We start from the raw sequence: 25,961 nt of genomic DNA on the forward strand, positions 1-25,961 counted from the left end.
TTTTAAAATAAATCCAGAGAAGTAACCCAGAATCAGGTTTATTATCACTGACATATGTCATGAAATTTGTTGTTTTGTGGCAGCAGTACAGTGTAAGACAAAGACATAAAAATTACTATAAGTCACAAAAATAAATAAATAGTGCAAAAGAGGAATAACATGGACCATTCAGAAATCTGATAGCGGAGGGGAAGAAGCTGTTCCTGAAACGTTGAATGTGGGTCTTCGGGCTCCTGTACCTCCTCCTGATGGTAGTAACATGAGGAGAGCATGTCCCGGTTGGTGAGGGTCCTTGGTGGATGACAGCTTCTTAAGGCAACACCTCTTGAAGATGTCCTCGATGGCAGGGATGGTTGTGCCTGTGATGGAACTGGCCGAGTCTACAACCCTCTGCAGCCTCTTTTGATCCTACGCATCGGAGCCTCCATACCAGGCAGTGATGCAACCAGTCAGAATGTTCTCCACTGTCCACCTGCAGAAATTTGCAAGAGTCTTTGGTGACATACCAAATCTCCTCAAACTCCTAATGAAGTAGCGCCACTGGCATACCTTCTTCATGACTGCAATGTTTTAGACCAAGATAGATCCTCTGAAATGTTGACACCCAGGAACTTTAAGCTGCTCACCCTTTCCGCCGCTGACCCCTCAATGAACACTGTGTTCTCCCGACTTCCCCTGCCTGAAGTCTACAAATAATTCCTTGGTCTTGCTGACATTGAGTGTGAGGTTGTGACTGTGACACCACATCACCATTTGAGATTCTACCAACAACGGTGGTGTCATCGGCAAATTTATAGATGGCGTTTGAGCTGTGCTTAGCCACACAGTCATGAGAGTATAGAGAGTAGAGCAGTGGGCTAAGCACACATCCTTGAGGTGTGCCTGTGTTGATCGTCAGCGAGGAGGAGAATTTACTACCAATCCGCACTGACTGTGGCCTGCCAATAAGGAAGTCGAGGATCCAGTTGCAGAGGAAGGTACAGAGGCCTAGGTTTTGAAACTTATTGATTAGTATAGAGGGGATGATGGTGTTGAACGCTGGGCTGTAATCAATAAACAGCATCACTCTGCTCACTGTGAATGGATCAGTTCTTCATTAACTCACCGTAAACAGAGTCATAGAGTTGTATAGCACAGAAACAGGCCCTTCAGACCAACTTGAGCTAGTCCCATTTGCCTACATTTGGCCCACATCCTTCTAAACCTTTCCAATCCAAATGCTTGCCCAAATGTCTTTTAAGTGTTATAACTGTACCTGCTTCTACCACTTCCTGTGGCAGTTTAACCCATATACTGTATCTCAAACAATGATGAGTTGGCGTACAGGAAGGAGATAGAGAGCTTAGTGACATGGTGTCATGGCAACAACCTTTCCCTCAATGTCAACAAAAAAGCTGGTCATTGACTTCAGGAAAGGGGGCAGTGTACATACACCTGTCTACATCAACAGTGCTGAGGTCAAGCGGGTTGACAGCTTCAAGTTCCTAGGAGTGAACATCACCAACAGCCTGTCCTGGTCAAATCACGTAGATGCCACAGCCAAGAAAGCTCACCAGCGCCTCTACATCCTCAGGAGGCTAAAGAAATTCAGTATGTCCCCTCTGACACTCACCAACTTTTATCGATGCAACATAGAAAGCATCCAATCTGGATGCATCACGGCTTGGTATGGCAACTGCTCTGTCGAGGACCGCAAGAAACTGCAGGGAGTTGTGGACACAGCCCAGTGCATCACAGAAGCCAGCCTCCCCTCCTTGGACTCTGCCTTTACCTCTTGCTGCCTTGGTGAAGCAGCCAGCATAATCAAAGACCCCACCCACCCGGGTCATTCTCTCCTCTTCCATCAGGTAAGAGGATACAGAAGCCTGAGGACACATACCACCAGGCTTAAGGACAGCTTCTACCCCACTGTGATAAGACTATTGAACGGTTCCTTTATATGATGAGATGAACTCTGACCTCACGATCTACCTTGTTGTGACCTTGCACCTTATTGCACTGCACTTTCTCTGTAGCTGTGACACTTTACTCTGTACTGTTATTGTTTTTACCTGTACTATATCAATGCACTCCGTACTAACTCAATGTAACTGCACTGTGTAATGAATTGACCTGTACGATCGGTATGCAAGACAAGTTTTTCACTGTACCTCGGTACAAATGACAATAATAAACCAACACTCACCACCACCCTGTGTGGAAAAACTTGTCCCTCAGGTCCACTTTCAATTTTTCCCCTCTTCTTAAACCTCTGCCCTCTAGTTTTAGACTTCTTTATTCTGGGTGAAGACTGACCATCCACTTTATTTGTGCCCCTCATGATTTTACAAACCTCTACAATGTCACTCCTCAGCCTCCTTCACCCCAGGGAAAACAATCTCAACCTTACAACTCATTCCTCCAGCCCTGGCAACATCCGTGTGAATCTTTTCTGCACCCTCTCTAGCTTATTCACATCCTCCCTGCAACATGGTGAACAGGGGTAGACACAATACTTCAAGTGCGGCCTCACCAGCATCCTGTACACCGCACCGTGACCTCACAACTTTAATACTCAATGCCATGACTTATGAAGGCCAGCGTGCCATACGCCTTCTTCACCACCCAGTATACTTGTGCCTCCACTTTTGGAGAACTATGTACCTCTGCCCTTAGATCTCTGTTCTACAACACTCCCCAGACACCTGCCATTCATTATGTATGACCTATCCTGATTTAATTTCCAAAAATGCATCACGTCACACTTGTCTGAGTTAAATTCCATCTGCCATTCCTTTGCCCACTTTCCCAGTTTATCTAGATTCTGTTGTAACCTTAAACAACCTAGGGAGTGTTGTAAAACAGAGAGAACTCGGTGTACATGGCTCCCTGAAAGTAATGACACTGGTAGACAGGGTGGTGAAGGTGGCGTTTGGCATGCTTACCTTTATTGGTCAGGGCACTGAGTACAGGTTTGAACGTCATGTTACAACTGTACAAGACGTTGTTGAGACCACTCTTGGAGTATTGTGTGCAGTTGTGGTTGCCAAACTATAGGAAGCATGTCATTAAGCTGGGAAGAGTACAGGAAAGATTCACAAGGATGTTGCCAGGATTGTGGGCCTAAGTTACAAGGAAAGACTGGATAGGCTGGGGCTTATTTTTCCCTGGAACATAGGAGGTTGAGGGGTGACCTTATATAAAAAAGGTAGATAAAATCATGAGGGGCATAAAAAAAAGTGAATGGTCATAGTCTTTTACCACCCCCCCCCCCCCACAAAGATATAGTCTAAAACGAGAGAGCACAGATTTAATGTGAGAAGGCAAAGACTTAAAGGTGACCTGATGAGCACCTTTTTCCACACAGGGGGTGGCGGGTATGTGGAAGTGGTACAATTACAACATTTAAAAGATATTTAAGTAGGTACATGTATAGGAAAAATTTAGAAGGATATGGGCCAAATGCAGGCAAATGGGACTAGCTCAGGTAGGCAACTTGCTCTGCCTGGACGAGTTGGGCTAAAGGGCTTGTGTCCATGCTGTATAACTCTGCCAGGGATTGTGGACACCAGGTATCCCTAAATAACCTGTAAAAATTGATTGCCTCCACTGAAGCCATCAGGACAACATTTTTAAGAACAGTGCTCACCAGCATAGTCTTAGGTGAATTACTTTTAAAATCTAAGGTAGGAAAACTTAAAAGATAATGAGAAAGGAGTTAAAGGAATGTTTATCAGAACAGATGGGAAAAAGCAAATGTCCTAAAGAATTGATTTCTAGGACCAGCTCAGTTCTCTATATATTTTCTGTCAGTCTCAGAATCTGAGCAAATCTTTTCACACAAAAAAAATGATCAGGGACAATAAATTTGAAGATAAAATAAGCAGTATGGCAAACTGTGAAGCAGATCAGGTGAAATGAAGATGGGGCAACAGATTCACCTCTTGGAAAGATTGATGACAAATATTAAATAATAAATGAACAATTCAATGGAAATAGTAGCAAGTTGTAGATTTTTTAAAAATCCACTACATCCTTCTTGAAAAGATGGTAAATAAACAGTACCTATGCCACATTGAACTTCAGTGCATACTGGATCAGACAAATTATTTGGCTCTTTAACTGCTCCTGATTTCAAGCTGACTATCCACAGATCTTTTTCTATTCCTCTAACGATTTCAACAAGGATAAAGGAACACTTCCTAAAAAGTGATATAATGGATCACAAGTAAGTGATTTATTTTTGCCACGGCAATACCTCAAACTCAATTGTTACATCCTTCATCATATCAAAGGCAACAAGGTCACAAGTAATCCAATTTCTAAAAAAAAAGTGCTTGTATATTAAATCTGTAGTTTCTATGAAAATAGTTGGAAAGATGTTTCCTGGAACTGCCCACTCTATGAAGTCAAAATAACATTTAAAGCCAATTTCTCAAAAAGGGCAACTTGCCAAGAAACATGTTCCATCACTTTATCAGAAATGAAACATTCTACTAATTCCCAAAAGTTACTAATTTGACCTGGAACACATCATGTTGAATTTATGGCCCACATAAAGTGAGACATATTTACAGGCAGCCCAATTACATTTCCGTGAATAGAACCATTTATTTCATTTACAAATTAGATTGCCCACAACATTGCACACAGTGACTTAGAGGATATCCTGGCTTGAAAAAAAAATCCCAGTAATACTCAATTAGGATCTCAAGAAAACTCCAGCAAGGAAAGTTGATATGCAGTACTTAACACCTCTTCGTTAGATTTTCTTTTGCGATCTGATTGGTCAAAACTGAACTGCAACACTATTGCACTGCATTAGATTTAACCAAGGTGCTCAGGATCATGAAGGATTTAGAACATATAAAAAGAAACTGCTTCTGATGGCTGAAGGGTTGATAATCATAGGACACAGATTTATGGTGACTGGGAAAAGAAATAGGCACTACAAGACCTTTCTTTAAAAAAAAGATGCACAGCATGTGGTTAGGATTCGAGTTCCCCAGCCAAGAGCTGGTTGCAGATTCAAATGTGTCCCCTTCAGAACAGAACCGAATAAGCACTTGAAGGGGAAAAAAAAAGTAAGTACATAGGGAAAGAGTGGCATGCCTCTGCAAAAGTGTCAGTGTAGATTTAATGGACCAAATAGTCGCCTGTGTAGTGTTATGATCCAATGAAATTTAAGAGAAAAGTGATGCATTATGTGGGGATTGGGTATGGGTGAAGACAAAAAAAAATGGAGATACAATAAAAGGTTACAAAAAAAACAAGGATTCAGAGATAGGTCTCTGCTTTCTTAGAAGTAGAGATTCAGTATGTCATTGAAGACTCTGACAAATTTCAACAGATGTACAGTAGAGGGCATTCTGACTGGTTGCATCACAGACTGGTATGGAAACTACAATGCATAGGAACGAAAGAGGCTACAGAGAGTGGTGGACTCAGCCAGTTCCATCATGGGTACAGTTCTCCCCACCATAGAGGACATCTACAAGAGGCAATGTCTCAGGAAGGTGACATCCATCATTAAGGAGCCCCTACCATCTAGGCCATGCCCTCTGCTCATTGCTGCCATCAAGCAGGAGGTACAAGAGCCTGAAGACCCACACCTCAAGATTCAACAACAGCTTCTTCCCCACTGCCATCAGGTTCTTGAACAGACCCAAAAAACCCTAATACTACCTCTGCCATTATTTCTTTTTTCTCTCCCTCAACTTGCACTAATGTTATGTTTATTTTGTCATGTAAATTGTACACAATTTAAGTTCATGTTGATTTACATTAGTCATGTTTGTAATGTATTGTGCTGCTGCTGCAAAAAGCTAACTTTCATGGTATTTATACCCTGGGTATGTATGCCTATGGCAATAAACTTGAACTACAAAAGATCTTAGAATATGGGAAAAGTTGAGAAAGCTTTGAAAACAAAAACCTAAATTTTAATGCAAAGAAAACAAACTGCTGGAGGAACTCAGCAGGTCAAGCAGCATCTGTGGAGGCAAAGGGATGGTCAACTTTGTAAGTTGAGACCGAAAACTCCAACTACCCCTTTGCCTCCACACATGATGCTCAACCCACTGAGTTCCTCCAGCAGTTTGTTTTTATTCCAGATGGCATCATTTGCAGTCTCGTGTCTCCCAAATTTTAGTAATACGAGAAAGAGGTCCAATGTTAGAACATAAAACAGAACAGCACAGGCACAGGCACTTCAGCCCACAATGTCTGTGCCACACATAATGTCAAATTAAACTAAATCTTTTCTGCCTGTACATGATCTATGTCCCTCCATATTCAGGTGTCTATCTAAAAGCCTCTTAAGTATGTTATACCTGTAAACTATATCACTCTTATTTATAATAGTCTGGTGGGAGGGATGGAGGGTGACAGATTACCATAGGTAAGTGGGGATGTGGAATTAAGGTTACAATTAGATTGGGTACATTTTTATTAAAAGGCAGAGCAAACCCGAGTGGTCCACTCCTGCTTCTAATTCATGTAGTTGTATAGCAGGACTGTTGTGCTTTAGTTCTGGTAAGAAGATCTAAAAGCTGTGGGCATACTAGAATTTACACCATACACACAACATACTTAGAATGTGAATTTTTTGCTTTTTATTTTTTTCAGTCCAGGGATGTTATCTTCCATATTATTTTAGTTAATGTTTAACTTTGGTTATTAAAACATCTTTAGCCAAGAGATGCATTAAGTTGAATGTGCTAAGAACTTCAAACAATGTTGCTGGAGATAGGAAATTATCCATTTTCAGCATTTCCACATCAGTATTCTCATCATTCTCACTGACAAAGAATAAACTGGATACTGCAGCTGGATTACAATTTATCTCAGGGCTTTCATCAAAAGTAACAGGTTTTTCCTCATTATCCACTATGCTTACAATGCCTTGCAAATCATTTTCAAAAGCCTTTGGCATATACTTGCAGTAAAGCAGGTGTGCACAGAGCAGAGTACATGCTGCAGGGCCTTGCTTGCTAAACAGCTCAATAAGGGGATCATTCATTTGAATCATTGCAGTCCCAGCTTGCACCACTGCCCATACAAATTCCTGAATGATCTCCTCCTCCTCTCATCATTCATTTTTAGTTACAGATTTCTGTTGATGACGTCTTTACAAGGCAAGACTGGATTGTTTTAATTTTGCACATGGGTGCACTGTGTAGGTGCTTCAAAATCCAACAGGAAGTTTTATCAGTGTTATCCCTTCCAGTTCCCAGAGAACAGAGTTCTGCTTCTTAAAGACACAAATCCATGGCTTACACTGGAGCCCAGCCAACCAAACATGAACCCAGTGTAACCCAACTATATGTTCTGGGTCAGGTTGATCCATGTGCCTCAATAATTTTTCTTGGCACTAAGTATTCCATCACTGTGCAGGCACATTGAGGTAGTTTCTCTCAGCATGAAGGACTGCTGCTCTTGGAATGCCCTGGAAAAAAGATGATGCCAGGAGGGGCAGGGAGATCCAAAAAGATGCAAACAGGGTTCAGGAGGTCTCCAGGATTGATATCTAGCAAGTTTGACCAGAGGAGGAGAAGGTGGAGGAGGATGAGAATAAAAGAGGTGCACGAGGACAAAATTTGAAAGTTTAGCCACACAGAGGGGCCCTGCAATATCAAGTCATGTTGAGAGCTTGGAATAGGATTCTGTACAATAGCATGCTTGAAATTATTGTAAATGCAATGGTTGGGTTGGGTATGAAAAAAAATAAATCCTTGGGCTTGGGTCAAGTCTATATTTTCACACCACAGACACATGCTGCCAATAGATCCAGAGTGTTTTCTGTGCACTGTCCCGAAAGAAACAGTATTCCGAGCAATCATGGGAGGAGATCAGCAGGCAGATTGATCCATGGATATTTTCAAAGCTTCCTTGAAAAAGTGCAACTCCTGGGAACCTGTAACCCTTGACCACTCAAAGTGGAAGATGCCCAGTCCATGCACAGGCGAGTCCAGCATAAGCAGAAGGAGCACACCACCTCACAAACTATTCCCCTGCTTCCCACCACCACATCAGCCCTCTTCTACCCCATCTAAGGAAGAGTCTGCAGATCTCACATTGGCCTCAGTCATCTCAGAACCTACAAAACTAGAGTGGGAACAAATCCTTGATCCCAAAAGGACTTCCTGAAGAGGGTGTAGTGAACAAGTGTGATATAGGACAGCAAATACAAATTGCTGACTTTTTGAAGTGACTCGTTAATACTTCTTACAGTATTATTCAGAATATCCTGTAGGTAGCAAGATTTTGAATTTCTATTTTATGGACAGATTCATCCCCTTCTGCAATGAGTTGGTGATGTGGTGCCTACTGCTCTTGTTACAGAAGTTGCACTTGATATTGCTGCTCATACTGGTTTCTAGTTCTGATGTAGCTGGAAATGAATTCTGGTATGTCTCTATCTCAGTAATACAGAAACTTGGGGCATTAAACTTTATTTTTAATTTTACTGAGTTCCAGATTTTTTTCAATTGTAAGTGAGCTGATTGCTCTCTCATCAACCCACTTAATCACTAGACATGGTTGTGTTGGCTTCCTTTCACTTGTGTATCAGTCATTTCTTAACTTACAACTTAAGACTGGAAGGGCATATTTTACTTGGCGAAGTTGTCTTATTTTCTGCCATTCAATAGCTCCACTGCTGATTTCACATCAGTCCTAAACATTGTACCACAGTGACAATGAGGCAAAGTTTGGGTCTTCTGTCTCTCTGCATTTGATAAGGGGTTCTGTTGACTGCTTGGATGTGCCCTCCATGAAATTGTGGCCTCTATGGAGAGAAGGGATGTGGTGAAAATAAAATGGATTTGCTTTAAATGGGTGCTTGATGGTTGCCATGGACTCAGAGGACCAAACAGCACACGCCTATGCTGTATGGAATTAACATCACTATGCTGAACTCTGCAAATTCCAAATTCTCTGGTTTGTCAGAAATCTGCAACGAGGATTCAAGTTGCTGTGGTAATTGCTGTAGTCTTATGTCCTTCAACCTTCTAACTTTATTGGCATGTATCCATTCTTCATTTCATGTTTTCGATCCATTTCTATCTACTCTTATACTCGTCAAGTTTTACACCATTGTCAAACCAATGGTCAGCTCATTCCACAGACAAACTTGATTGTATGCACACTTTGAAAACTACATGCAGCATTCCAAAAACAAAATGGAAATTATGTGTGGTTGACATTTACTGCCCACATTGAATTTAAGTGAGTGAAAGAAAATACAAGGTCTCCAAGGGAGTGATTTCCAGTTTTTACAAATCAGTTAAAAACAATTTAAATCCTAAACCTACCAAGGTAAAAACTGATAGTTTCATGCAAAAGTTCTTCATGCTGTCTGGTGGTGCAATGGCACAGCCAGTCTGCCTCATGGCACCAGAGACCTGGGTTCAGTCCTAACCTTTGGTGCTGTTTGTGTGGAGTTTGCATGTTTCCTAAGACATGTGGATAGAAGGTTAATTGGCCATTGTAAGTTGCTCTGGTGTAGAATCTGGGGCAAATTGATGAGAATGTTTGATTAGCACAGATATGGGAGGGCTGAAGGGCCTGTTCCCATGCATTAGGACTAGGAGCTTTTCGGTTACCATGCAACTACCTACGCAAATTTAGAACAAACTGGAAAACTTTCAAAGTCAGGAGGAATTCTACTCAAATCCACCTTAAATTGATTATTACACATGCATTTACAATGAGCCATAATTCAGTCCAATTTTCAATACTTTTATTTCAGTTATCTCTACAACTCGAAGAAATCCATTTATAAACAACCATTACATACTAATAACTCATGGATAAAAAACATTTTACTGAATATCTAGTGCTATTATAAAAATATACATAATTTTTGATCTCAAAGTGTATTACTTTCCATGTTTGAAAAGGGACAGAGAAACAAAATGGGCATTGCACAATTTCAAGAGGAATATGCTGCAGTAAGGTGACAATTGTTTCAACTTGGATAAACTGACCCAAACACAACATGGTGAATGCAGAATCTGGCACGTATACAGGCTGCTTTTGAAAATTCATGTCGTCATGAATGCAAGAGTTGAGGGAGTGGCAGAGGTGGAAGACAGTCAATCACTTCACACCCCCCACATCAAAGCACCCTATTCAACAAATGGCTGGCCTGTTTTTCTAACTGTGCAACATTCATGATTTACACAAGTTTTAAATATATGGCAATTTAGTTGTAACCTATGATTGAACAATGTTTTGAGTAAACAAATATATACACTGTGTGTTCAATTAAAGTAACCAAAAAGAAAAATTGACTATTTCCTCGGTTCTCCCCTTTGGCCTTTTAGGTTTTAATTTGCTTTTTTAAATAAAACTAGCAACTTGTTTCCACCATGGCACTGCAGAAAGAACAATTTTGTCTGCCAGTGTGAAAGACAAAATTGACCCAACTTATCTTTTTAATAATGAAAAAAGACTAGCATGTCCTTATAGCTTTAGAAATATCTTACACAATTATTTACTCTCTCATTCATTGCATTATAAATTTGTACGCAAATAATAAACAAAGCATTGCTACATCAGGCAAAGCCCTCTTCCTGCCACAGACCTCATTTCTGTTAAGAAATATCTCACTTTAAAGTTTGTAAGTAAACCACCAAGACAAAAATTTTCTTAGGAGTTTAATGCAGATAAAGGATTAAATAAATTAAATTCCTAATTTTCCTGAGCAGAAGTAGAACTTTGGTTATAGTGCATTAGCTCTAATTTTACAGCCTCCAACAAATTATCAGTTTGTGCTTTACAGTTACTTACTGTTTCTGAATTTCAGATTCGTCAGGATGACAACCATATTTTAACATTAATCTCACCAAACTGTGAACACAAGTCCCCTGCTATGTACATCGTGATTGCACAGATCTGTTGATTTACTCCAGTCAGGGCATTAGGATATTGTAAATGGTTCTTTTGATGAAGGTGCACAGGTCTGCAAAATAAAATTTGGGCTTTTATATAAAAACTTATTTTCTGCATCAATTTACCCATGATGCAAAGGGAGTCATACCTCAAATTTAAATAGACTACACCAGAAATAAAAAAAAAACAAACACTATCACCATTCAACTGAATCCTTGTACTGACAGGTGCAAGGGTGATGAATTACTAACGCAATTAAAAAGTCTGCATGATTGACACATTAAAATATTATTCAAAGTGCTTCATATTTTGTTAACATGCGATAGCAAGTACAAGGTCTGCACATTTCAAGCCATTCTCAAAGTTGTTGAGATCTAAAGGACAAACCTTACATGCTTTCCTTAAAACTTTCAGGGATTGGTTCAGACATTACTAAACTATTGTCCATCCTACCCAAACCCACCCAAAAATAGAGGTTACCAAAATTGCTGAATTCAATATTAACTACTAACGGTTGTAACATAGCCAGACAATGAGGTGCTGTTCCTCAAGCTTATGCTGGGTAGTGTTGAAGGCAGAGAAAAAGGTCAGAATGGCAGTCAGTCAGAGAATTAAAGTGATAGGAGACTGGAAGCTCAGGATAACCCCACAGATTGAATGGAGTTGTATCTTTCTGGAGATTTATATTCATTTTCTGTCTCAAATTGTCCATTTTTAATATAATTGATACCTTGATAACTTTGGTTTGTATTATGTGCCTTTTCTTCATTGTCTACATCCTACCATTTTCTACAACTTAAACCATGTCAGTCTTCTCACTTTTTCAGTTCTAATGAGTGATCCACGACTGGAAATGTCCACTCTGGTTCTCTCCCCACTGATGCTGGGTGAGCTGCCAAAACCTTCCACTATTTTTGTTTCAGATTTCCAACACTGGCAGCTTTATTTTTGCTCCAATTGAATTTTCAAACATATGCCTGGTTAGCATCAGATTCTCCATAAACTTCAATTCACCCAAACCTGTGCTACATGGTCTCCATGGGACATGGGAGAGTGGCCAGGGCCTAACAACTCTGATTTAACATTCTCATCCATATGTTTAAATCTCTTAAATGTCTCACCTCTCCCTGCCCTGTCATCATCCTTCTTCCACAATGTATTCCTTGCATTCTGATGTCTTGTACATCCTCAGGATTTCCATTTGCTCCAAAGGTGGCAACTGTGCCTTCAAGTGCTTCAGCCCCAATGTTCTGGATTTACTTCGCTAAGTATCATGTTCCCCTTCTCTCACTCCTTTAAAATGTACTCCAAAACACATTTTTGTGAAAGCTTTCACTCTGTGTCTTTGGCTCAAATTCTCTCATTTTTAAATTATCTTTGTGCAAATGATTCAAGATATTTTTCAATGTTTATACAAGACCATCCAACAACTTTGCAGATGAAAGGAAATACGACTGGGGCAATCAATCACTTTGCATCCAGCAGTGGCGTGGGAGGGAGTGGCAATCCTTCCAACAGTGGCTCTGATCTACTTGCCAGATGAAGATTAGAGCACACCCTGCTTTCTAGCCTGCCTTCAGCCTTCTGCTTTACAGTAGCATTGCACAATTCCAGCTAGCATTGCTGTACAAGTAGAACTGGGTTTGTATACAAATAACAGTGTTATAAATGTCTGCCAAATAAGACTGGCAACTCAATTAGTCTTTAAAAAAACTACAAACAAAATCAATGCAACACAAACAAATATTAAAGTTCAATTTCAGTAATTTTTGGAATTAAGAATTAAGTAGATGAAAAACTTGCTTTCAGTTTCTTGAGGGGCAGTGAGGGTGAAAGTAACTACCATGAACTTGATACTTATTCACCTCAATGTACTGAGGGCTGGCAATGCATGCTGGTGCACTGGCACCTCTTGGCGGGGAACAAGGGATTTAATTCATCAGTGCCATTGTAGCTGAACTTCAAATTCCTTTCTTCATCAGACAACCATTCCATGATAGTCCAGCTAGTGCTCTTGAAGTCAGTGAATCATATGCCATTCATGGCACTTGCAATCATGTCACCACCCTCAAACTCGCAACCCCCCCCCCCCCCACCTCTCAAAGCTTGTCTGTATGCAGTAAATTAAGCAATCATTGTTGATAGCCTCTATGATTATGATGGACCTCATACCAGAGCTTCATCATATTCTATCCCCTCTCCTGGGCACATTCCATCTGACAGAAAACTTGCTGGATAGAGTCAGAAGCAGTAACAAGTTTCTCCTCCCCAACTTGTTGCCATATTTGGGAAAATCATGGCCAGTTGCAAGCGCTGATGGGGACAAATCAGGTAACACAAAAAGAGAACACAATGAATTATACGGGTTAATACTTCATTACTGCATTTGCCCACTACCCCATCTAAGCATTTATTTCTTCACTATACCCTCACAGAAGTGGAAATGAGGTATTACAGAAAAAAGCAATAAAAATAATGTTCTTTCTAAAAACAAAGTGTATACAGATTGTTCTTTGAGAAGGGAAATCAATTCATGAGCCAACTGTATGACAAAGAGCTAAAAGCAATTTGATAAAGTATAACAACATCAAATATACTTCGTCAAAGTAGGTATTTTAACCAGAGCATACCTTTCAGAGCAAATGACATCTTTAAAAAGTGATTTATAATTTGTAAGCCTCACAACTCCAAAATGTGAAAGTCAGGGTACTTAATGTCCAGCTTAAAACATTAACTTAATGGATCACCATAGCTTCTGTTCAATTAGTAAAATGAAAATGAGATGCAGCTAGGGCAGAAAGACTTTTTGCCCCTATTTTAATTGCCCATCCTGCATTGCCCTTGTACTACTGAGCCACATTGTTGAAGGTCTGGACTCACACTGAGGCCCAGCTGGTACAGGATGACAGATTTCCCATTCTGAAGGACATTAGAGAACCAGATGGGTTTTTAAACACGATCCAGTTGCTTCATACTATATTCAATTACTGAATTTAAAATTTCCCTGCTGCCATAATGGGATTTGAACTCATGATCTTGGATCACTAGTCCAAGTCTCTGGTTTGCTATTGCAGTAAGCACTTGAACCAGTGTTGAATCCTACTAGAAAGAAATTATAGGACAATACAAGTTATTCACAGAACCATGATGGAAGAGTTTCACCTCTAACCATATGAAAAATGTAAACTTTCTTTGGTCCTGTAGCAATCCTTACAAATTTTTTTTAAGTACCAGTGTTCAATTTTAAAAAAAAAGCCATTGTCCAGTTTCCATTCTAGGTTGTGAAAGATGGACTTCTTTCCAGACTGTAAAATTGCTGCTCAGTATGGAAACAATTCAAAGACATGCACAAATATTGAGAAAGACAAAGAGGGAAATGATTAAACATCTCAGTATCAAAATTGTATCCAAACAATATACTATTAATTTTTTGTCATAGCACACAAGGCAATGACAAAAATAGGAATTGATTGTTTTGCTTTAAGATAATGATCAGATAATGCCACAAGGTTTTTCAGAAAAGCTGTAAATGTGAACGTTAGGGTACGTATTCTTCCCAGCTTTATGAAATACATTGTTATAATACCTGGTTTCCCTCCAATTATAAGAAAGATGCAAGGAGGGCAAACACACATTTAGCCTCAGAAAGATTAAAATGTGTATCCACTGTTGTATATCGTAAGACAAATCAGTTCAATGTTAAAACAATAACGTTTTAATATGTTTGGCTGACTAGTTAAGAACCATTAAATGAAAATGTGCTTTGCAGGACCAAGCTTCTTGGGAAGCATCTCCTCGCTTAATTTCAAAGATCACGTTTACTCTTTAAGAATCTGAAGTTTGGTCAGTTGATTTAGGGCCACTGCAAGCTTCCTACGTGTTACGTACATATGCACGCATGTACACTGAGGTCTAGTGCTTTCTTTCCCTTGCATCCAAAAGGTATTCAGGGTCAAACGTCAGAGTGATTCAGCATGGAAACAGGAACTTCAGGCTAATGAGTCCACAGCAACTATTTACACCAATCCTATATTTTATTCTCTCCACATTCCCAACAACTCCCCAGATTCTACCACTCACTTACACCTTAGAGACAATTTACAGTAGCCAATTAAAGTACCGACCTGTAGGTCTTTGAGACTAGTTTTGTATCCTGAAAACTACAGGAAACAAAACTCGAAGTTGTCTTGGTATAGACTTCACCCGACTTGCAAAGCGAGTATATTCAACATGATTGGTATAACTCACGTTCCCACTTACAAAACATGTAACCCATGGCAGAGAGCACAACTATTCTATATATCTTAGTGCGCACAAGTATCTATTTCTGGAATTCTAATTGGAAAATTGGTTCATTATTGTCACATGTACAGAGGTACAGTGAAAAACTACATGCCATCCATACAGACTATTTCATTACAACAGTGCATTGAGCTAGTACAAGGAAAAACAATAACAGAATGCAGAATAAAGTGTTACAGTTACAGAGAAAGTGCAGTGTAGGCAGACAATAAGGTGCAAGGTCATAATGAGGTAGGTTGTGAGGTCAAGAGTCCATCTATTTGTACTAGGGAACCGTTCAAGTCTTATAACAACGGGATAGAAGCCATCCTTGAGGCAGGTGGTACATGCTTTCTACAGTTAAAACTCAGCTTTATCAGTACAACACAAACATTTCTCTATGCTTACCTAACTGGGATTTCCTTATTTATTAGGGTAGTAAGGTTACCAGGAGCTGATCTGGTATCCCTACAAGGCTGAATAAATCAAGCTGTCCAATCAATCATCAATAAAATTACGGAGTACTAGAGATCTGCCCAACTTGGGTGACCATTACCAAGTTACTAAAGGCAGATTGATTTAGTTCTAGTCTCCTGTCACTAGAACATGTCACCCTGGTGAGCAGAGTTTGAAAGATGTCCACAACTAGGCAACAATCACTAGTTGGTTATCAGGCTATTGCCAGATCAGTTTGAAGCACCACAAGGCAGAACACAAAAGACATCCAACAACATAACCAGCAGTACAATACAGAATAGTGTGATTTATAACCACTGCATCCTACTAAACAAAAGGTTCTCTCTGAAGGTCCAAAACCTCAGCAGAAGCAGTTTATGGCTTTGCAGTCCAAATGAAGGTGGCCATAAAACCAACAAACAAGCTCGATTGCACATATGACCTCCAGATAGCCTTCAGGCTGTCTCACTCCACAAATGAGCTAGTCCACGCAGGCCAGAAGAGGAGAGTAAAATGTTGGCCGTGAAACCACACTGCTGACAAGCACAGACAGTGGAAGAAAAAGGCATCTGATCCTGCTGGCAGCTTTGAGTGCATCTGCTGCCTCTTTTGCCCTAAGCATCATTACTTGCTGTCACTATCAAAAGCAACACCAAAGTAGAGCAATAATATTAACTTAATCTAATTAAATCTTCCAAAAAAACCAAAAGGTGCCTTCTACCACACAGAGATTAGACATGAACAAATAATCTTTAAAATAACTATTTTTACTAGTGGAAATCAACTCGAGGAAGTAACACAAAGAACATGTGCAAAACAAAATGTAATTTGGGTTTGGGTCATCTTTTGAAAGTTTCATGATTAAAATGCATTACCCTGTGGCAGAGATCAAAAGGTTCCTGTTAATTCCCAGTCTGCATTGGTTGATCTCAGCCAGGGTGCTTCAACTGACCAGCATGACCGAAGAGGGTAGATTCAATGGAACAGCTGGTGTTTGTCTGCTGGTCTATTTTGTAAATGACCCTGGGTCAGGCTTGTTCACACCAGCATCATTAAATAGCCAGCCGACAGATTAAGTTCAAGCTAAAAAACTAGTGCAGCATTTAGGAGGGTTATCAACGCCTGGAGTCATAATGACGTTCTACAAATTATGATTAAATATCTGATGAAAGCAAATTTAAATAACATTGGAATTTTCAAAACCAACCACATTAGTGAAAAAACCTCTCTGATGCAAGGAAGATTAACAGCAAGAGGATATTCTCCCACATTAAGGGAGCTAAATGCCTGGAGTCATTTCAAAACAAAGCCCCATATTGGCATGAAACTGAAAAGGCTTTTGTCATCATTAGCACAATTTAAAACCTCAAATTTCTACTAAGAGTAATTACACCACCCTATTTAAAATAGTACTGTACATGCATTATTCTGAGCCATGACAGTCAATACAGCAAAACACAAATCACTCCAGGTACACCAATCAAACTTACTGGTTGTTCTTTGGCTCCTCCCTCACCCTGAAAATTTCCTGGCACATTTGACAATTAAACAGTGCATAAATTGATAATGTTTGTAATGGTTCAAGCTATTAGTTTTGCACAGCTTTAGATTCCAACTTTTAAAACATTGTTGAAGCCCAATGTATAGAAAGAATAATCCAATCAGAAGATGATACAAGTTTGCTTCTCTACCCAACTTTTTCTGGGCTACAGCACAAGTGCTGACAGAGCTCCAACATCAAATGATGTCTGCCTATGCACAGAGGTTGCATGCTTACCAAAGCCAGATTGTGAGTGAGTGAGTTTTCCCCTAGCAAGTCACACACCACCTTGACTTGAAAATATACTTCATTATTACAGGGTCAATATCTTGCAATTTCCTTCCTAATAGCACTATGGACTGCTGCATTTCAAGGAGGCAGAACACCAAAACCACCTCCTCAAAAGTAGGAATGGCAATAAACATGGCCTTGCAGGCAACATCCGAGAATAAATGCTTTGAGAAACTTCAGTACAGTACTAAAGGTATGTCACCTTTCCAATGATAATTCAAAGCCCTCTGCCATAGCATGAAGCAGCAGTGGGGTGTGGGGTTGAAACAGACAGATCGACAATCTTTGCTACAATTATGTAAAACCACAGAGCTACATTTAAACTTCAAATATTTGAAGATTGAGATTTGGATAAGTGCAGCTCTGAGGTACACAAGGAGAGCAAAATACAATATTTAAAATACCTAATAATGCTACTATTAAGTATTTTGCCTATATGTATACTAATCCTCACATTGTTGCCACAGACAAGTGCTATAAATTTGGCATTGTTAGCAAACAAAAGTGGTCCGCAGCCCCTGAACTCCTCTATTGGAGGAAAAGTTTACTGAGCCATTTTGTTCAAAATGATAAATCAATACAACTCATGGATACATGTTATTCAGATCACTAATGAACATCTCATGAGTGCAAAATGAACACTCACGAGAGCCGATCTCTAGAGCATTTCCAATTACCTTCTGCAAACAGCTAGCAGTAGATGCGCAAATCACACAGGTGACTCCCCCAATTGGCTCCCTATGAGAAAAGCACCACTTCCAATCTGAATAGCCTCCCTCACCTGTTTTTAAATTGTGAGATCCAGCAAGTTTATTCATGTGATCAAGCAAGTTTATTCGTGAGATCCATCTAGCACTCTTCCCAAACGTCAAATACTAAATGGAATGGACCAAGTGGCCACAAAAGCCTCTCAATGGAGCCAAATTACCTATCAATTTCTAGCTTCATAAATAAAGAATACTCACTTGATGTGAAGTACTAAAGGAACCAATACCGTTGTATTTTGTTCTGGCATGAGTCAGTACACTCAGGAAAGGGAGGGAAATAAGTAGATTGCTTTTATAAACCTAAACAATGCATTAAAGCTGCCAAGAGCTCCAACAAACAAAAAAACTTGAACGTCAAGATAGCAAAATGCAATTAACAGACTTTGACAAAAGTAATGTTAAGGATCAACATTTTTGGGTGAAGTCCATTTCTAAATCAGAATAATGCCCAGTTTTCCACGATTGCCCCAACACTGCTAAGTAAATGTTTGCAACTAGATTTTAAATCTGACAAGGTGGAGTCCAGTTATTCTTGAGAGGCCAGGAAGCAAATGTTTTGTTAATTATGTTTGCAAACTTAATCACATGCCAGAAGATGGGTAACAATTTGGATTTTGTTACTGGAAAGTGATTTATTAGGAGGTAAAATAAATGTAACTTGAGTACCAGTCAAAATTAAGATCAGTTTTGGTTTATTAGCTCAAAGTAAATATATTCGGCCTATATATTCAACCAAGTTGCGTATATAATTCAGACAATGCTCTGCAATAACAAACACTCCCACCAGTGTGTTAAATGATTAGATTCAAATGGTCAAACACCATGAGTTGCATGAGACTTTAGGCTGGTGGCAATGGAATACTTCTCAGGAGGTAAAAAGGACCAAAGCTGAAATTGCAAGGTTCTGCATGGAGATATCTGAATGCAGGATCAGGAATGGACAGGCAAGGGCAAGGCCTTGTAACCAACAAGTACAAAAGTTAAGCTCTTTTCCTTTTGGATGCAATGAGATTTTCTATCCTTTTGACATCTGTGGAAAGGGGCATTTCCCCCCACACCACCCTTTCCAGGAACCAATCAAGCACTAAAGAGTGATTGCAACATCAACATTTGTAAGATGTGCCAATTGCAAACAAAAGAATGGTCTTGATTAAAGAGATGGAAACAAGTGAAGACAGAGTTAAAAGGAAACAGAGGAAAAAGATTGAGGGATCAAATTAAAGCACGGCAGGTACAGTTTAGCAGAAATAAACAGGAACACAAATCATTACATTCCTTTTTCTTGAAAGATTTTCTCTTGTAGGTCACGTTTGGTATCTTATGCTTTGAGTAAATCTGGATGTTTTTTTTTTAAAAAAGCAGTTTTTAGAATGCTGATACTGTCAGAATAACAGCAAGGCATATCCGTAGACCAGCCAAGAGAGTGATCCATCAGAAAACTGACAATTCACAGACTGCAAATTAATGTACAAAGTACAAAATAACATCAATTTCCCCATCCACTCAGTATTCCTTTGTGAGAGTAACTTCTCAACACTTGGATAGAATATCACTATTTCTGACACCACAATAAATGGTGTTTTTTTAAACTATGTGTATAATGGAATTAAAGATATATAAGCAACATGATGAATGTGGAACAAATGCAGAAATCTAGGTGGAGCTGATCGAACAAGAAGCATGTGTTGTTTGATGTGGACAACTACAAGATATTGGAAATGGATGCAGGAAGTAGTAATGGAAATTTAAAAAAATGGAAAATGGTCAATCACTTGCATAATTGCAAAGGATAGCATACCCAAACAGGTAAAGAAAAGAGTTTGTGACACCAGGTATTCCCAAATCTCCTTCTATGTAGCAGGAGATAAACAGTGAAGCTCCATGTGATATGGAGCTGTTCACTACATTTTTCTTCCATCTCTTCAAAATCAGATCAGACGAATTTTGAATGAGATTATAAACTGCCTTACTCCTTGGCAATGTGAAACTTGCACACTAATAGCTATGATCAGAATCATCTATATTCAAATCAATGCTTCCTAAATTTACATAATGGTGCAGCACAAAGAACTGCAATGTATTATTTAGTTAAATCAGAATAATCTCTCTGGACCTGTTCCTAATTCTAATGTTACAATCCTTCCTTTGACAAGTTTTTAAATAAAGAAAACAAACTTTTCAGAAATTTCACCTCCACTGTTTTGGTGCCTGTTTCTTTAAAAAGATGGCTGCCTTGTGGGCTTTCAGCCCAATCACCCTTCAAGAAAGGTTTAGAAGTCAACAATTTATGAGAGTTGGCATAGCAGCAAGGAGTGAGTGGAAATCAAATTTTACAGTCCACAGGAAGTTAAATTTCAAATGGTGCATCCAACAATACAGACCTCTAAACCTGCAAATCTAACCCCATCAAAGATAAACTCAAATTAAAGCAGATTACTGCTACAGAAACTGGATTGAAGTTATCAACATCTCCAGACACAAGAGATACAAGGGTAGAGGGAGAGAATAAGTCCTGTGGGCCATTATTAACCTGGATGGCACCTTACTTAAGACTTAACTGTAGAATGTTTTAAAAATTTTGATTAAAAGGCACTTTTTTTTAAAAAGATTTTTTAAGACAATTAACAGATAAGAGGCTGAATTGAGCTAAACAACATACTGAGAGTTAAAAATGAAAATACACAAAAGAAATTTTTTTAGGGGAGACCTATTCAACAGTTTACAATTCTACAGGTTGTAGATAAAATACACACTATTGTCCAATGTTGTCACCAATTTGGAGATACAAGAGACTGCACAGATGCTGGAATCTGGAGCAAAAAAAAACAAACTGCTGGAGGAACTCAGCAGGTCAAGCAGCATCAGTTGGTTTGGGGGGGGGGGGGGGGGGGGGAGGGAGAAGAGGAGAGTCTGGATGCAGAGATGCAGAGTCTTGAAGTGTTGACAATTCCTTCCTCCCCGTACCCACCCTCCAACCACCACAGAGCTGCTCTACCCATTTGTTTTTTTTGACCCCCTCACTTATTCGACACTGAAAAGCACTGCAGTCAAAAACAAAATACCCAGATCACTGCTCAGGGTAGAGGATGCATTTTGGATTGCTGGGATATAGGTAAAATTTCTCTTAGGGGCATAGATCAATCTTTTGAGATATAGAGGGCAAAGGTAGTGTTTACTGCTTATTTGGGGCAGCAGAGTGATGCCTCACAGCTCTTATAACCAGAGTTCACTCCCAACCTCCCGTGCTTTTTGCATGGAGTCCACACTTGCTCCCTGTGACAGTGTGGGTTTCTTCCTGATGCTTTGGCTACCTCCTAAAGACAAATGATGGTTGGTAGGTTAATGGGCCACTATAAAATTGCCCCTAGTTTATAGGCAAGCAGTAGAATCTGGGAGAATTGATGGGAATGTAGGGAGAATGAAATGGGACTACTATAAAATGGGGGCTTGATGGGGACTCAGTGGGCTGAAGAATGTATTTCCATACTTTGTGACTAACTATTTTAAGAGATTCTAAAGAAAATGCAAAGGCAAGTCAGGGGCATATTACACCACTTCAGAAGGCAGTTAATATTCATGTAGATTGGTACAAAAATAAAAAGGAGTTTGACTAAGAAGCTGTCAGGTTAGTGTAGAAACACCAGTGGGACAGTCTCCACACAAACATAAATGTATGTGTATTTTATCTGAGATCTTTGTAATAATTAGAGTTTTAAAAGATGTACACAAGATATGGGCAACATACATCTTGAAATACAAATTTCATAAATCATCCACGCATACGTCCAAAACTAGAAGTTATAGTGAAGACCATAAGAAACTGCTTTGTTTTAAAAAAAGGACATCATGGTCCTCACATCTCAAAGTCTTAGAGAAACAACCTGATAATCATAATGGTTCTTAACACTCCAGGTTTTACTGAAGATGGTATGGAATGGATTTAATTTAGAAATGCCATAAGGCTCTCTCATCACCCATGGGGCAAGGGGAGCAAGAATGAAGGGAAATAACAGGAATACAGACTACCAGGTTTTCTTCCTTAAATCAAAAGATGACAATACCTTAAATCCAAATAGATAATTCCGGGAGAGACAGAGAATTCACTACAGCCTTATTTTCCTGGCACCAATGAGATACAATCTGTCTCCATTGATAATTTTTTTTTTTAAAAATGCACAAATCTCCTTTGAATACATGCCAAAGTACCTGCATGCCTAGCAGAAAAATGTATCCCTAGGAAACAGCATGCGGGTTGTGGATTTAAAAGTCACATCTAAGGTTAGTTTCCAATTTGCAATAACAGGAACAAATAATAAAAAAGTGCTCTTGCTTGCAATATGTTCACTAGATTACTACTGATGTATACAGCTTATAAAAAAATCTTAGAACTGTACTTTTAAAAAGTACTGTCTTAAAGCAAGTCATATAGTAAAATTTGCATTTGTAATTAAATGACAAAATAATGAAAATGTCAGTCATGCTTAAAAATAATTGCTCAAAACTTTAAAAGATTCCAATATTTTCAAATTTTCAGGTGTAACAATTATATCACTGATTAAATGTTAAAAGGGAAAAATCAAGTGTAATAAGCATATATTTCAATACACAAAAACAAAAAATGTAAAACAAAAATTCAAAATTAAGATATCCTATTTTGCAAATGTTTCCTTCTTTACTCCTGTTGGTACACCGCTAGGCCCTGCCATAGTATTTATGGCTACTACACATATATTCACCTGAAGACCTTGCATTCCTTAATTATGTATAACTGTAATTAAAGTCCCATGATGAATGATAATACCTATTTATTGCCACAGCAACCACACCGCGTCACCCGAGACCAAGCAATCCCAAAGAAACTATGTGGCAATGTGGACCAGAGCACTGAAAATGTTTCTCAATCCATTTTAACCAGCCATGATCATCTAGAATTAGTTTCCATTCTCCATTTATCCTTGTCATGGGATTTCATGACAAAAAAAACTCCGGGCTGCAAGTGGAAGGATGAAAACTAATCGTCCATCAACTTTATCCCTTTCACAAAGGACTGTTCAAATATTTCAGCTTCTGTCCTTTCCTGCAATGCCCACAGCATCACCTGACTCTGTCTTCAACCAAAAGGACAATAGCCAGCTTCTGGCCCAATTGTATTGCTATCAGGCCCCAAACTCCACCCTCTACATTTCCACCACACATTTTGCCTCATGTTCAGACCCACAACCCATCCTTAAGCCAGCCATTACTTTGCACTAGATCTGACATCCTCCACAATGCAAGCGCAAAAAACCCCCCAGAAAATAAGAGACACAGAATGCATCCAGTTTAAGAGTGAGGCAAAGATACAGGCAAGTGAAGGCAGCTTGCAAAATGTATACAAGAGCAGAATGAAAAGATACTGGCATAGAAAGGCTTGCAGAAAGAGACAAATGCGAGAGAAAAAGGCAGAGTGCGAGAAGAGTTATCCACAAACAATGACAAGGAGGAATCTCAAACTGGAAGTCAGGCAGACAGGAAGTTACAACGAGAAAGCTTTATGATTTTGGTCTCTGTGCAACACTGAAGATTAACTGGAATTATGTAAAAGCGCATAACCAAAAATCATCATTTTAAAAAAAGTTGTAACAGTAACATTTCCGTCTTCAACACTCATTCACATTCTTTTAAATGGTTCACCTCGGAATGCATGTAAAACGGTTGGTTTATGTGTGTGGGGGGGGGGGGGGAGATAAAGGCAAGAGAAAGTGGAATAAAGGAGACCCGGTTAAAAGCTTAGGTTACAAACAGATGGTGTTCTGGAGAATACCGGCCACACGTTGGGAAACTGAACAATAGAGATCTATCTCATAGAACCTGCAAGAACAGAAACCAGATTCAGCAGAAACGTTCTCTCCGCAGAAAGCAGCATCTCCAAACAAAAAGAAACCGGTGGAGACAAAGTTTGCAAGAGCACAAACACCCCCGCGCAGTTATCCCTCAGCCTTACCGTTGGCAGAGAAGTATAGAGAGGGAGAGGTGCCAATACACAGGGAAATCACACGGGCGAATGGCTACAGTGGAGAGACTGCTACAGCAACGTACGTTCACATCCTGGTGCACTCGGAGAAAAGTGCCAAGCTTCCCCTCATCCGGAGGAACACCGCTCCACAGAATACTGTCAGCACGAACACACACTACATCCTGCTCTGTCCTGCCCACAGAATCTAATCCCCAAACACTCCTTGATGGGCAGCGCGTCCACTACACTCTGACCAAGTGGTGGTGGGGAATTTTCCCCCGACAACATGCATTTATTTTACACCTCGTGCATATATTATTGTCTCATCACCACATAAGACACATTAAAAATCTTCCTGGAATATCCTACCTTCCGGTTGCAGCTGGATCTTGAGTTATGCAGAAATTAGTGGTGGGTGACTCTTTAGAGCTAGCGGTTGGGATTTGTCATTTAAAAAAAAGAAAGCAAAAGACTCACTACCAGACAAAATAATATCCAAAGGGGGGGGGGGTATCTAAAAGAAACTCGTGTCAAAGATGGAGGGAAGAGACCAGCACAACAAAGTGTCGCGGACGAACTTGAGCCGGGAGTTGCAGTTTTCTGCTGCTTCTTTCAGAAGATACTTGGTTGTTGCTTTGTGAGTGGCGCCTGTCCCCGGGTCACTACGAGCCCCTCCCGCCGCGGATCCGTCCCGTCCTGTCCCCCCGGGTCAGTGCGAACCCCCAGCCCTTCCCCGTGGTCAGTCAGAGCCCCTCCCCCTGTAGATCCGCCTGTCCCTGGGGTCAATGGGAGACCCCCCCTCCCAGACGCGTCTGTCCCTGGGGTCAGTGGGAGCCCCCCAGACCCGCCTGTCCCGGGGGTCAGTGGGAGCCCCCGTCCGTGGGATCAGTGGGACCACCGCCCCCCCCCCGGACCCGCCTGTCCCTGGGGTTAGTGGGAGCACATCCCACCTCCCCCCCACGGACCCGCCTGTCCCTGGGGTTAGTGGGAGCACATCCCCCCCCCCCCACGGACCCGCCTGTCCCTGGGGTTAGTGGGAGCACATCCCACCCCTCCCCCCGGACCCGCCTGTCCCTGGGGTTAGTGGGAGCACATCCCACCCCTCCCCCCGGACCCGCCTGTCCCTGGGGTTAGTGGGAGCACATCCCACCCCTCCCCGGACCCGCCTGTCCCGCCGCCGCGGATCCGCCTCTCTCCCCCGGATTGCTACCAGCCTCCGCCGCGCAAACCCCCCCCCCTTCCACACCTCGTTACCACCGGTCTCTCCACCAGCGCCGGCTCCAGGTCCCACCGCCTCACTCCTCCACTCGGGCTCCTCGACAACTTCCGCTGCTCTCTCCGAGTTTACACAGAGTGGAGCACAGCACCCGGCATTGACCGCTCAACTCCAGCACCGCCCTACGCACACACCCGGGCGGTACCGGCGCCCCACGCTTTGCTTTACTAAGGGGAAGTTGTTTTTATCTCCTGTACAGATGCGGAACACTTTATTTATACAATAAACGCATTTCCCACCTTCCCGGGTCTGTAAACTGAAGTTGCTCACTGAGCGACACTTCCGGACGACGTGAGTGTTTAAAGTGGCAGGCGGCTGGGAGTATGTGATAAGGGCACAAGAAGGAGGAGGGGTAGGGCGGGGCGGGGCAAGTGTGGGTGGAGTGGGGGAGGGGCTGTGGGTAGGGTGGTGGGGTGTGGGGGAGTGAAGCTAGAGTGGGTAGGATGGGGGGATGAGGGGGAGTATGGTGAGGGTGGGTTG

General features: G+C 40.8%; 1 protein-coding gene across 1 annotated transcript in view; it reads right to left on the reverse strand.

Annotated features, from left to right (window-relative positions):
- Window positions 1-25,714, reverse strand: part of svila (supervillin a) — a 219,088-nt gene extending 193,374 nt beyond the window's left edge. The window contains 1 exon segment of the mRNA XM_052016555.1: window positions 25,452-25,714. The gene's annotated coding sequence lies outside the window, so the exon portion shown is untranslated.
- Window positions 25,715-25,961: the final 247 nt, after the last annotated feature.

Source organism: Pristis pectinata, chromosome 5 (genome assembly GCF_009764475.1).
Source record: "Pristis pectinata isolate sPriPec2 chromosome 5, sPriPec2.1.pri, whole genome shotgun sequence".
NCBI classification, from domain to species: domain Eukaryota; kingdom Metazoa; phylum Chordata; class Chondrichthyes; order Rhinopristiformes; family Pristidae; genus Pristis; species Pristis pectinata.